Source organism: Wasmannia auropunctata, unplaced genomic scaffold (assembly GCF_000956235.1).
Source record: "Wasmannia auropunctata unplaced genomic scaffold, wasmannia.A_1.0 LD334459.1, whole genome shotgun sequence".
NCBI lineage: Eukaryota > Metazoa > Arthropoda > Insecta > Hymenoptera > Formicidae > Wasmannia > Wasmannia auropunctata.
In genome coordinates this window covers 82,663-96,958 of record NW_012028431.1, presented here as the reverse complement: position 1 = coordinate 96,958, position 14,296 = coordinate 82,663, and the positions used below count along the sequence as shown (strand labels likewise).

At 41.0% G+C, this 14,296-nt stretch overlaps 1 protein-coding gene across 1 annotated transcript in view; it reads left to right on the top strand.

The window, feature by feature from the left end:
* The first annotated feature begins 6,478 nt into the window (after positions 1-6,478).
* LOC105458666 (sushi, von Willebrand factor type A, EGF and pentraxin domain-containing protein 1) overlaps positions 6,479-14,296 on the top strand; it is a 73,992-nt gene continuing 66,174 nt past the window's right edge. Inside the window, exon 1 of the mRNA XM_011704152.1 lies at positions 6,479-6,765. The gene's annotated coding sequence lies outside the window, so the exon portion shown is untranslated. The remainder of the gene's footprint in view (positions 6,766-14,296) is intronic.

The following is a 14,296-nucleotide window of genomic DNA, read 5'->3' as shown; positions in this document are numbered from 1 at the left end:
CTGGAGTTCAGACGTGTGCTCTTCCGATCTTATTATTACTTGCATAATAAATACTTTTTTCTGACAAAAAAATATTTTTTTATTAGCTCAATAGCATAAGAAATTACCCTATAAAGTTCAAAAAGATTGGTTGTATAGTTTCCTATTTAAAAAATTCCAAAAATCACCTAATTTTTCAGCGTGCTAAACCAGGCTCCCCCCTTAAATTTTGATACAAATATATTTAATTCAAAATTAAAAATCTTCTAAGAAGATAATATTCTTGCTTGTGCATGGGAATGTCTGTCTTGATTTAAGACTATTTTCTTTTCTTTTATCACGTTATAAGCTACATCATATATGAAAATTGCCTCATTTCACCGCGCGGGAAATTTCCCATCTAATTAGTGCATCTAATTAGTCCTTTAACCAAATAAATCAGTTTTAAACAGCAGGCGAAACTCGATTGAAATACAATCTGTCTAGGAAATGGAAACTAAACGCATCTCCAGCTTAATTTACTTCGCCCTATAACTACTATCGGTGTTAAGGTCGTCTTTAATTGGAGTTTACGGTAACTCCCAACAACCTAACTTTTGCAATACGAGCTGAGTTAGCGAGAAGTTTGGTCGGATTAATGACGCGTCTGCTTTATATTATATAACAAATTAATACAAATTATATCGAGCTAGAAGACTGTTGGGCTTCAGATTCGAAACCGACGATTCGCAGGACGCGCGTTCCGATCCATCTATCTGCAGGTATCCAGCCATCCATCAGGATTTCGCTATTCCCTCGCTCGCTATCCCAAAGAGACTCGTGGCCTTATTCCGGAAGTACAGCCTGGCTGTAAAGTTAATTTTATACCTATACAGTCGAATGTATAATCGAACGGTTCTTTGCCCGGGTCAACGTCTCGTCAGTGAGCGCTTGACAGTGCGCTTCGCTCGGCTGTATAGCGATACGGCTAATGCCTCATACCTATAATGATACACCCCATGTGGTTTAAATGCACATCGCGTATACGGTGAGCTTCCGCTGATGCAACGTTATGAAACGAAATGATCGGAATTATTACTCACTGACATTGAACTTTAACGTGGTATTGCCCCCCGTGTGTGGGGTTTGTGGGAGGGAAGGAAGACAATCGGTGCTCCGTTCATGTGCTCCGCACAATCGGCGCGTATCACTCGACTGGAAGAAAGTCGGCTGGAAAGTGGATAATTGCGTGGTGACGCGTATCGAAAGTCGCTGATAACCGGACGCGGAAAGCCGCGATGCGGATCGGACGGCGATCTTGATGCCGGCTGCAGAGAATCACGTTCATTGCGGAGACAGTCGAGGAGACGGTAGAGATAAGAATTACCCGAGGGGATCAACTACTATGATGATCGGTGTGTACATTTCTTTAGAAATATATTGCTCGTATTGCGACAGTACAATACTATAACCAGAGCTGGGCATATTTCAAATACTTGTATTTGGAATACAGTATTTGAAATACAATTTGTATTTTGTTTTTTGTATTTCAGCGGAGCGCATAAAATTAATTTGTATTTCGTTTTCAAAAAAGTTATTCAATGTATTTTGTATTTCAAATACAATTTCAATCTATTTTGTATTTGAAATACTAGAAAAATTATTGAAAAAAATTCTTGACAATTAATTAATAGTAACTTAAATTTTTCTCATATGACAATTAGCGACGCTAATTATTTTCGTCAAGTTTCAGCCAATATCAAATAATCAGAGTCAAATTTCATAATCTCACATTATAGTAAATAGATTCCTCGTGCGGTTGATACAGGATAATAGAACCGTTAAAGAGTGTAAGAGAGTAAAACAACTTTTCTTTCTCTCTCTAAACGTGGAGAGGGGACTGTTGTAGGGGGGAGAGCTTAACATTATATATTATTGTAATTGAAAGATTAAATTAAAAAGTATTTTGTATTTCAAATAAAAACTTAAAAGTGTTTTGTATTTCAAATTGAAAGTTTGAAAGTATTTTGTATTTTTTATTTCAAAGCAAAAGATTGAAAGTATTTTATATTTTGTAATTCAAATACTAAGATTGCCAGTATTTTGTATTTTGTATTTTAAATACAAAATACTTTAATGTATTTTGCCCAACCCTGACTGTAGCAATACATAGCAATACATTGGCATATTGTGCGCAACAGGTGGCAGTACATGAGATGGCAATATTACTGACAATACGAGAGCAATATACATTAGCAATGCTAGTAATAATTGTGTTGCCATAATTAGCAATCACTGTACATCCTTTTAGTGATTAATCTCTCGGAATTATCGAAGAAGATTCAAAACTCTTTGTGTAAAAATCATAAAACCTGTAAGCTTTTTTATTCTGGTTCTAAAAGTTTCTTTGGATATTTGTCATATTATTGTTCTAGAATTCAGTTTTTAAATTCATTCAAAAGATTTCTGTGTAAAGACAATTGGAAACAATCAAAATACAATACATTGATTAAATGGCGATGATTATGGATACGCTTACTTATTAGATCAGATTATTAAATACCAGAGATGTCGAACAGAAATCAAATTCAAAGCAGGCAATTTTGTTTGAATTCAATTGTTTTTGTTCTTCTGTCTCAATATTTAAAGTTAAACGAAAGACATCAAACTAACATAGATATATTAAACGTTTTAACGATAGAAATAAAAAAATGTAATTCTATATCTTTTTTTCAAAATTGTGATTAAATAAAACAACTTCTCTGTAAAAACCTATTTTTTACCTCCGAAATAAAAGAAATTATTTCTTCTTAATCTCTAAAAAAGAGGCTGTTTGAAACTATATATAAAACACTTCCTATATCGATCATAGTTCTATGAGTTAAGTACATACATCCGCATCCATGCAGCTTCGCGAGATATATGTATTTCTACGGAAAGTGAAATTGCAGCGCGATAATGATTTCCTCGGATTCAGCACCACAGCGCAACAGTAGTTGCAATTGATCAACATCAACATCGCTTTGCAATACTTTTAAACTTTTAAACAGATTGCAATATAATTTCCGTGCAAATAATTTCCATATAAAAATTTATCATACATTTCGCGTAATAAACATGCGTCAAGTGCTTGGCTTCTATCGCAATCTATCAAAGAGCCTTTCATACACGTCGATCTAGCGAGTCAACAGAATGGATAAACAGATTCGCAGAAGAATCGAAAACGCTCGAGCAAATAATGATCGAGCATATATATTATTGCCGATCGAAACCGAACTGACGGCGCGGCGGTCTGCGTGCAGGCCGCCACGCAGCAACCCCTCTGATTGCGTTTTCTGGCTTGGTAAGCAACTTAAGGACGATGGGTTCCGTTTTATTTATAAACATGCCGCGCGCGGCGCAGCGCGCAGGGACTCGCTCGCGTGCGCCCGCGGCAGCGGCCGGCGCGGCGCGGCGCGGCGGCGAGTTGCCGGGTTGAACGCCTCGAAGTGCAGCAGACCCGATAAAACGCTAACGGAGTGGGCTTTACGTGCCGTACTTGTCTTCCTTTTCTTCTTTTTTTCTTTCCTCTATCGCGAAACTGTTCGTCCGACTTTTTCGCTCGATTGTCACCCCCCCCGCCGTCGTCGTCTTCGACGCGCTCTCTTCGCGTTTCAGGGGGAGCAGGAGGGGCGTTTAATTAAGAAAAATAATCGCGACGGATCCTCGGCGTTGATAGCGGCGGCGATGCGCGCGCTCCTCTTGCGTAACTCCGGCGCCCGCAGTCACGCTTGGCAAAAAGTGTTACGTCCGTGGCAATTAGAACGAGCGGGAGGAAAAAGGCGACACCTGAACCTCGACGGAGGCAATTAGGCGATCTCCGTATATCCTCGAGGAGAAGATATACCAGACGTATGCGCCTATATATATATATATACTTTTATTATCGTGCAGGCGATTCTCTTCTCGCGCGGTGAATTAAATGAAATATTATACATATATGTACCACTTGAAAGATTTCACTTTTGCCCAGAAGCGGGTAATTTTTATTTCGATATCCTTTCTGCAGTGTGAAACTTGCAATTAATAATAAGCAAAATGAGGTAAACGGAAACGAAGTCTCTTTCTTTTTCACGCGTAAAATCCGGTCTTGGTCGCGCTTCAAAGTCGAACGTGAACTGCTTCACGCCGTCGCGTCGCGTGGTCGAGCTTCTTCCTGCAGCGCGGCGGTGATAAATGACGCGGATCGCGATGATGATCTCCCATGATGATTTCTATCGCTATAAGGTCTATAAAGAGCGGATCTCTAATCCGAATTATCGACGCGCGTAAACGCGCGCGAGTACGTTGAACGTGGATAACCATCAGCCGGCCGGTCGGCGGCGGCTCGTGTGCAACGTCCACACACCGCAGGTTCTCGCTCAATTACAACTTTCATTCAGGTGCGCAAGAAAAAGAAATCCGCGCCGCCGCCACCGCGCCGCCGCCGCCGCGCGCTGCCGGTCCGCGCGCGCGGTCGTCGTACCCGCGTGGCGTGACTCCGCGCCGATCTGGCTCGACGACCTTTCCTGCGCGAGCATCGATGTCTCTTTTCGCGAAACACCTACTTGCTGCAATCCGCACGCCTACTTAACCCGTTAGCGTGCCGGAGTCGCGCACTCGGCTATCGCTATTTCCGGACGTATTTTACGATTCGCGTCACCTCGGTGAATTGAAAAGAAACTATTGCTAAAATATAAAAAGAAGAAGAAGAGGAAAAAGCCGCACAAAAGTGGCTCTCCCAAGAGTCTCTCTTAGAATTGTAAAAACCCGTTTTACTTGCGATGCAGTTTTCCGATCGATCTTTTCCATCATTTCTTGCTACCGTTATAGATATTAAGTACTAATTCTTTCGTGAATTTAATGAAAAATTCATTAAACCTTATTTTAAAAAAAGAAGTTCACTGGTTAAATAATAAAAAGTTTACAATTCTTGTAAAACAGTAAAATCGATGAAGCTATATAGAATTGTGAAAATTGTAAAAATATCTCTCTCTGTTTTTCTTTCTGTCAAATTTCTTGTTGTCGCAATAAATAATATTCTTACTAATTCTTCCATGAACTTAATGGCAGATTGTCGAAAAGAATAGAAGTTTTCTATTGCTACAATAAAAAGTTTACAATGTTTAAAGAAACAGTAGTAGGATCGATTAAGGTTACAAACAGACTTTTACAAGCAAACAATGGTTATATTGTAAACAAAAAAAATGTGCCATAAACTCGTGGCTCTTTTACGATATTTCTTTGACTGTCAGCTATGATTTTGAAGGCGCATACCTACTCTCGGTAATAGTGCGAACCTCCGCGGCACAGCACGCAGCGGTCAAATCCCAAGTTCCACCGGCTACTCCGCCATCGCGCTACGTTCACGGCCGTTTTCTCGAATAGAAAGGCCATTCCTTCGATTGCCTGCCGTACGGGATTAGAATCGGTACGCGCGCAGAGAAAACATTCACTAGAATAAGATATTATCCCTCAATGAAACATCCACGCAAACTCGTACCAAACCGGTTTCAAACTGGGATGCTATTTCCGATTGGCGCAACAAGTGTTTGACAATATTATGGCAAAGTAACTCGTTAGCAAAACATCTCTGCTGAATTTTTACTGAAAATTCACATTTAATATAAATACTTATGTAGCATACAATTTATTTTCCTGGTACTCGGTTATTTCCTCTCACACGTTTCATTGCAAAATATAGCAACGATATACAGACAACTTTTTTTATATAGCTTTCATTTCCTTTATGAAATCAAAGGTAGAAGATCGCCAAGCCAAGTATATAATTTTGGGCAATGGAACGACGGCGATTTTCGGAGCTCCGAAAAGGCTTGCTTCTTCGGCCTCTGCACGCCCGAAGGCCGCCATATTATACGGTCGCCCTGGACTCCCGGGCGAAAATGTGAGGCGAAAATATTCGCCGTTTCTCCTCTCCGCGGTCCGCGAGTCACGCTCACGTCCTGACGTCATTTTGCAGCAATCCGGCCGCCACGTGACAGGTATTTAAATGTACCGTACAGAGGAGCTACCCCCGCGGACGCTGCCTGTGCCAGCGAACAAGAGCGCGATGCCTCCGCTCTCGGCCTTCTCCCGGCGCGGCGCGGCGTCGTCGCTGCCTCGGCTCGGCTCGGCTCGGAGTGTCTCCTCCACCTTTCCTGCGCCTACGTTCACGGCTGTGCCTCCTTTTCTCCTTCTCTCTCTCTCTCTTTTTCTCTCTCTCTTTCTCTCTCCCGCGTTCGGCCGCCGCTGCAGGGGCGCGCAGGGCGGCGAGAGGAAGGCAGAGAGAGACTCTTTCTCAGGTAAACGGCGCCGTTCACCTGGGCCGCGCCGCGCCAAGAGAGAGAGAATCCGGCACTTCAGTCTCGTAGCGGCGGGCCGGAGGGAAGGAGCTCCGTGACCCTGAGGACAGATTCCCAGATCTTTTTACCTCGACGTTCTCTCTTTCTCTTCCTTGCCATTCTTCTCCGCACGCGCGAATCCGCGCGGTTTGATACACCGGACGTGTATCTCGCGCGTTCTTCCTTCCTCTTTTCTTTTCCGGCCTGCTCACCGGTGTGCGCGCTCGCGCGGCTGTCGCTAATCGCGGGCCGAGCCTATATATACTGGTGTTAATATCCGCGCGCGTGAAGTTCAGTTCGTCTACTGCATACTCCGTTTTTTTTTTTTTTTCTGTGAAGTGAACTCTGTCTTCGGCGAATCCCCGAGGACGACGGACCCACGGAGTGGTGTACATGTACCCTGGGACCTAATAGAAATCACTCACCGTAGAACGTAGGGAAAATCAACGTAAGTCGCTGTGCACAGGGAAATACGTGTATCGCGCGTATATACGTCCATGTGGCGCAAAGGAGTCGCCAGTCGGAGAACGTGATTCTGAACGCGTGAGCTAGCTTGCGTCAGCGTTTCCGAACACGCCGCAGGACCGCCTGCGCTCGCGCGGGCGAAGGAATTTCGGGCGTGAATGGACACGAGGTCAACTTCGGTCCGATCTCGCACGGGAACGTTTTTTCACTCAGACATTTATTTGTTAGTAAATTAATTTGTGTAAACAGAATAGAAAAAGTTATTCTTATTTCATTTTTATTGTGTAACTTGTTACACAAATCGTGTAATTACTCAATTTCTCACATTAAATTAACATTAAATTATGTATATATATACTTATTTTAACAAGTTCAAGTTTCTCGAACGAGAGAAATTCTGAGAAGCATGTCGTCCTTTCTCACACCCTTGATTCGCAGTCTTGGTCCCTCAATTATATTCGAGAATCCTTTTCTCACCTCTTAACCGCCTTCTTTCAATTCTCACTATCCTGAAGGGAAATCCGTTTAAAATTTCAACGTAGAACGGAATACATCGTATTATATACTGAAAATTTAAATTCATAAAATGTCAATCAAAATATGAGGTGTATATCCGAGACGAGTGCACATGCTGCAAGACGTGCGATTTCTATATACACGTGTGGAAATCCTTCGAGACTGCGCAGGAGATGTTGAAACTTACGGAGCGCGATCGTACATCCGCGATCTAAAAAAATGTCAGACTGCCGCCGCCGGTGAGTCCGTATTCAATTAGAAGCGATTGACAGCACGAAGCTTATTCGCGCGCGGCGATGAATGTATATACAGTTAAAAAATCAAAACGAACGATCACAGTCGAGATAGCGGCAATTACTATCCATTATATCTTGACAGAGGATCATAACAATATACGTGTAACTTCTTTCTATTTTATTATCAGTAAGATTCTGTGAACAATTCCGATCAGACTTGCAGCATTTTTAACGAAATGAATAAAAAAAATTAATGCAAAATCATGCTAATCTTCCTTTAAAAATATTATTCTATAAAGAATAACTTCAAGTTGTTAATCAATAAAGATATTCTTTATAAAATAAGTTTTTCAGAAAAAGATCGACCTACTTTTGCGATAATTTTTTTACTCAGACATTTATTTATTAGTAAATTTATTTGTGCAAACAGAATAGAAAAAGTTATTCTCTTATTTCGTTTGTATTGTGTAACTTGTTACACAAATTGTGTAATTACTCAATTTCTCACATTAAATTAACATTAAATTATGTATATATTATACTTACTTTAACAAGTTCAAATATATACATATCTTTCTATACAGTTTGATGTTAAAATTTCATGCTCGCATTATTCGCGACATAATGGTATAGTGTAACGTGAGAAGATCGCTTCAAAATCTACTTCTTACACAGATGATACTAGAGACTTCCCTTTTTACCTTTTCTGATGTCTCGAGTGCTCGTCGTCCGGTCGACGTCCAGTCAGGTTCTTGCGCCACAATTCGCGGATTTTCCTCAACCGCCGCGTGAATCGTCATCGTGGCGCGGTTCGATCCCGCGAGTATAAGAGATCGCTTGTAGCGCAAATGCATTCGCGTAAGCATCGTAAGAACGCGCATGATAAATGCAGAAGAGAAAGTCGCTTGCGCGAATTGACTCTTACATTTCCTTCAAGCGGCCCTCGCGCTTTGCCCTCGCAAAGATGCTAATAAGGGTATCGAGAACGAACGAAATTACGAGCTGTGCGCAATGTGCATTTGCAAGTCGACCTGGCGCGAATGATTTATAAGAATGCACGCGCGCCGCGATGCGATAATTCCACGGCATCCTGCAGCGATTGCGAACTTCATCTAGCATTGCACGACGAGCGCCGCGCCGCGCCGTAGAGAGAAGAAAAGCGATCGCCGGATTCCTTCGTCCCCTCCTTCTTATCCGCGAATTTCTTCGCGAGTCGTTGGACTGAACACGAGTTCCTATAAGCTATACGCAAATATAACTGTTCGTTAATTATGGTTATAGGCTCGTATTTGTAATAACAAAATACACAAATGAATAATAAACCACACAGAACCGAGCATAAAAGGATGGTCAATTAAAATACAATTAAATCATGCGATATTGTCATGTTAAAAATGTAATTTTTTAATATGACCATCGCATGATTTTATTTTATTTTAATTGACCTTTTATGCTCGGTTCCGTGTGGCCTATTATTCATTTGTGTATAATTATTCGACTCGTCAAACTTAATGGAGGCAAAATTAATTTAATCTTGCGTATAATATCGTGAAAGAATTGCGTCGCGTCATAGATATTTTCGCTGTTGCGAAATTACGGATTTGCTATGTTGCGAGTTTAACTCGCCGCATTAGCGGAATGTTGTGAAACTGTCTCTATAATGTGTTCATCGGATTGTGAATATTGAGTTTCCATTAACATTAACTTGCTATCGCGTTTGACGATTTTCGTATATTGAAAGTTTTTTTTATATTTCGGACTACATCACAGTTCTTTAGATTTTATTTATAATGTTAAAACAAGAGAGGGACTCTCGAGATAAATATTAAATAAAAATATTAACGGCAGTGTGCAGAGCTATATTTGATAAAAAAGATATAAATGATTTTAATACATAAAAGATTAAACGTTTAGCTCAAATTCGAGAGCCATCTCTTTATAATTCTAAACTCTTGGCTGACACACACACACACGATGAATCACTTAAGACTTGATGAGTTTTTGTTTAGTTTTCCAAGATTATTCCTACATTCCCTTTACATAGAAAAAAATCAAATTATATAAAAAAATCAAATTAAAAAATACTGTTCTTTTATATCATATAAAAAATTAGATGCAAAAATTACTGTTTTCTTTTACTAGGCTCTAAGAACTTACATTTATACGCGGACGCGCTTTTTGATTAATTATTCAATGAGGCGCAGATCAAGAATGATCTATACGGTCCTCCAAAGGGTTACGTCTTGAAGGGGTTAAAGAATTCTTTACGATGTTACGATAGCCTGACTCTTCTATCGGGTACCTACTCATACCTACGCCTGCATTATACGGAGAAAACATGGGCCCAGTCTTGGGGCTTTTAATAAATCGATAGGTGGGTAGAGATAGGTAGGTAGCCGAGTAAGTAGGTAGAAAGATAGGCAGGTACATGACTTGTAGATGCTGGCGTGTACGTATAGATAAGTGCTCGCACATGGCGTAACAGACATTCTGACCGTATCTTGCGTATTAAGGACATACCGTTCTTCGTCTCCGTTCAACACCCCTGCATTATTTTAAACGTGTAAATAATATAAGCGTGCGTTCGCGAGTTTTAAAATTTCTATATACGACGCGAATATTTTATTTCGATTCCACTCCGCCGCGCTTATTGTGTCGTTTGCAAAATCAAGCATATCAATTAACACATTTCCATATCACGACATATCGCGAAGCGGGATCTTGTGAAAGATCGCCATGGCATTCGCTTAGGAGAGCAATGCACGTTTTTTTTTTTAATTTATACCTCTCGTAATATCCAATTTTTATATAAGTGTATATAAACGATCGTCGCAATCAAGTTCTCGTTACGCTTCGCTTGGCTCCGTAACTTAAGGACAAATTCGCTGAAGCTATGACGCTACCTGGTTGGGAGTTACCGTTAGTCGCCAACGGCTAGAAGCATATCATCGCCGTGAGAAATTCCAGTCGCGTAACAGACATCGATCGCCGAACAAAAGTCGCTAAAAATCGTGTGCCGAACGAACGGCATTGTCGCCTGCAGAATCGTCGAGCGCCACAACTTCATCGCGCGAGTCTAATTGCGAAAAAAAATTGTTGGATGCAGCGTCAAGAGCACGCCGGATATATCGTGACGCAACAAATTCTCTTAAGGCCTTTGCGGTCGAAATTGCCTCGAATTTATAAGCGCGCGCCGCACGGTTTCCCGCGGCCGCGGATTCGCGATCGCCGCTTCCTCGTCGCGACAATCCGCGGCGACCGCGCGACCGCGCGCCGCATCGGTATGTTGCGGCCGGGCGCGATTTTTCGCGCGCGCGGCTAGCTCGTAGCGTGCAGCTGCGGTCGCTTGCCGGCGCGGCATAACCGCGGAACGGTGCAACTGCACGCGGCCACGCCCTGCGTGCTACGATCGTCAAGCCCACGAGAGGCTCGCGTACTTCGCGCGCAGTAAACGCGCGGCGCGGCGCGCCTTCGGTCGCGCCGCGACCGAGCGCTCGACGACTCGGAGCCCTGCTTACACGTTTTCACCACCGCCGCGGTCACGGGACGAGAGACTCACGCAGCTGCGTTCCGCGCGCGTGCGATATAGGTACCCGCTCGCGGCCGCCGCGCTCCTCTCCACGTGGCCTGCCGCGAGGCGCGACTGCACGGCGCCGCCCGCCGCGCCGACCGCGCGCTTTTTATCGGTCGACGAACCACGAGAAATGTGAAATCGCACGCTCGGGCCGTTGCGCGGAAAATATCGGATTCCGAGAGTTTCCATCTCTTTACTTTGAGAGTCTTTGTAAACCTTCTTTTGAACCATCTTACACGAAAGTACAATTCGTCTTTTGTCAAAACTTTTAGCATCTAATGGATAAACGTTTTTAAATCTTGCAGAACAAATTTTGTGTCCGAAAAGGCCAATAAAAGATAAATTCAAAATTCTTAATCCTAGGTATACACACTGGTTTTCTTGACGACACTGTGATCGTGGGGACTCCATCTATATTTATTACTGTAATTCTAGTAAAAATGGACATATTTCAATTTTTTTTTTCCAATCGATAGAGAATCGACCAAGGAGCAAGCCCATAATGTTTAAAAGTCGATAGAATTAAAGAGCTCCAAGATATACGGGTTCAAAGAAAAAGGAAAGCTTAAAAACGCGATAAAATCTCGATTTAGCACCTGTTTTCAAAAAATCATATTTCTTTTGTTTATAGACCGATTTGAAAAATCCTTGAAAATTCTGAAAGGACATACTTGAAATAGTAACAGAAAAATTTGATGATCCGATATTTTAATTTTTTAACAAAACTGCAAGCAGTCTTGAGGACCTCACGCTCACTTCAACTGTTCACTGCTCGGTTGTTGAGCGACATAATTGCCGGGCGTCAACACGAGATCCCAAACTTTTTTTACGTCAATATCCCAAACCCCTACCCTTCCAATTTCAGAAATACCGAACCGAGAAAGTTTCGGCTGGGGTCCTGGGGACCGCCGTGTGTATATCTAGGGAAAGGTCCATTCTACCTTGTGGTTCGAAAAAAAAAATATGATCAAGATCACACTTTATTATTTTTACATTTTATTTGTACTTTTCTCTTTATTTTGTATAATGTTTTAAAGTCAATTCGTTGACTGTAAGTTTATGCAAAGTTCCGGTGAAGAAGCTTTTCCGACTTGAACATGGCGCCATGGGGGAAGTACTGTAGGTCGTATCAGTTATCTGAAACAGTTAAACCAACGATTTTCCTGTTCAAAAAGAATGTTCTCTATAGAATAGACTACGATTATATCAATATCAATAATACTTTTTTTCATCGCAAAAATAAGAGCAAAATTAAAGGCCAAAAACCGAACTTTTTTTCAAATGGCCACCATTTTGTTAATTTTCATGCAAAAGCAATTATACTTCCCCCATGTTCAAGTCGGAAAGGCTTCTTAACCGGAACTTTGCATAGACTTACAACAAATTGACTTCAAAAATTTACAAATTAAAGAGAAAAGTACAACAAATAAGACATAAAAACAATAAAGTATGTGATCTTGATCACTTTTTCCCAAAAAATTTCCAAAGATCGCCTTCTTTTTTGGGCCGCAAGGTAGAATGAAACTGCGGATTAATTTTAATTATTTTAAATAGAGAGAGAGAGAGACGACAATAACGCGGTTTATTGAGTAGTCGAGCGAATGAAAGGGGGGAAATGTAGGATGAATTTATATATATATCACTTTTGATTGCCGCGGCGAATCGACGGAGCAGTTAAACGGTAAATTAAACGATGCCAATTCCTATCTGAAAACGAATGTCATGCTTCCTCGACGTTCACTCGTCGCGTGACATTGTCGTTTGTCGGCTGCGAGAGCGCGCGCGCGCGCGGCTTTATCGGTCAGCGAACCGTGAGAACCGTGCGAGATAACACAAATGCGCGCGCGCGCGCGCGTTAGGTCACTCCGCGCGAGAGAAACGCGCATGCAATTTGCGGCCCCGCGTGTCGCAAACCTCGACCCTGAATTTCCATTCGGGCACCGCCACGCCACGCCACGTCACGTACGCGCGCACACATCCCGCATTCAGGAAATAAACGGTAAAAAGGCCGAGCCAGCTTTATAACGAGGGCGCGATACGACAAAAGTCACGCTCGCGAAAACGAGGATGATGCCGGTCGCCCGCTTAATGACGCGCAGCTCGTGTCCTTCGCGAAAGAAAAAAAAATAGGACACTCCTCGCGAGAAATCAAATTTGCGCGGAGTACCGTATAAAACTGTATAATATTAATTTTTCGGAAAAATACATATATATAGGTAGTACATATTAGTGTGGTCCGAAAAAAAAATTTTTTTGAAAATCAAGTAATATCCCCCGACAGTTAATTGAATGAACCTCAATATGGTTTGGATAAAATTTCATCGAAATTGATTAATATCTTCAGGTTGTTCCTCGACTTTGCAATTAATAAGTTTATGTATTTCTTCACAGATGTGTCAAAATTCGACAAAATATTTGAATTTCAATACAGTTTGATATTACCTGTTGTTCTTTGGTCGCTGAACACGAATCCGAGGTCAGAAGTATACATTTCAAAACGGATCCGAAATATGTATTCTTAAATAATACATTAAGATTTTTCGAAAAATATGATAGATACGGAAAAGTGTTCCAAATAAAAATCATATGGTTTGAAGGGGGACATAAGAAAGTATCATTGATTTTATTTTGAGTAGCGTCGTTAAGATCAGCTCAAGATCACATCGATTTTTTTAAACAGAATTATATATTTTTTTTTACATAATACGATTCCTCTAATTATTCTGCATATAAAAGTATTGAGGTAAAGTTATATCAAAAAATTAATATTTTACGAAATATTTTGTCATATTCCGATATATAATATGAAATATCTCGTAAACTATTAGTTTCTTGATAACGATATCTAATATTTTTAGGCACAGAATAATGAGATGAATCAATTATGGTGTAAAGAAAACACAGTTGCTTTAAAAAAATATGTAATTTGCAAGAAATGCATAAATTTACTAAGTCAAAGTCGAGAGGCAACCTGAAGATATTAATCGATTTTGATGACAAAATTTTACCCAAACCATATTGAGGTACATAATTAATTTTTGGGGGGGTATTACTAATCGATTTTCAAAAAAAAATTTTTTTCGGTCTATCCTAATATACATATAATATATATGCACATATAAGTATACTATTTGAAAAGTGTTATATATATATATACACACTTTCCAAATAGTATACTTTCTAATGTA